Genomic DNA, 808 nt, shown 5'->3' on the forward strand with positions numbered 1-808 from the left:
ATATATATTTTTATTGATTTCAGAGAGGAAGGGAGAGAGAGATAGAATCATCAATGATGAGAATCATTGATTGGCTGCCTCCTGCATGCTCCCTACTGGGGATCGAGCCCACAACCTGGGCATGTGCCCTTGGCTGGAATCGAACCTGGGACCCTTCAGTCCACAGACTGGTGCTCTATTCACTGAGCCAAACCAGCTAGGTCAGTTTAAAAAACAAAAAACAAAAACAAAAAACCCCCCACGACCTTACAGTAGCAAAGGTAACTATGGACAACTCTAGACTTACCTTGTTACATTTTCTGATCAATCGCAGAGAATCTTTATTTCTTGAAAGCTCTGGCTACCGTTCTTCGGGTGGCTGTGATTGGTCCGAATTGATCTGTGGTCCCTCCCCTGAACTCTCTCTGAGGTCAGGGCTTGTCTTCACATCTATGATGGGAGAATCAAGGCCTCACCGGACCAGAGGGTGGTTGCCCATAAAGGAAACATAGCAGGAGTTTACTCCAATAGCTGACTCAGTAGCGAGGGAGAGGGGCTGAGACTCCAGGCTCTCAAAGGAGGCTGTGTGAGGCGAGGAATGAAGGGGAAAGAACCTATTCACTTACTGAGTACTTAGTGTATGCTAAGCAGTAGGCTCTTTGCAGGTTCTGATCTCATTTGATCTTCCCAACAATTCAGTATGGCAGGTGGAAAGACTTTAAGTTTGAAGAAGAGAAATCAAAGCTTGGATAGGTGAGGTAGAGGATGAAGGGAGAACTCAACTCTAAGCCATCTGTCCTCAAAGGCCCTGTGTTTTCCTTTAACTGGG

Source organism: Myotis brandtii, unplaced genomic scaffold (genome assembly GCF_000412655.1).
Source record: "Myotis brandtii unplaced genomic scaffold, ASM41265v1 scaffold84, whole genome shotgun sequence".
Classification (NCBI taxonomy): Eukaryota; Metazoa; Chordata; class Mammalia; order Chiroptera; family Vespertilionidae; genus Myotis; species Myotis brandtii.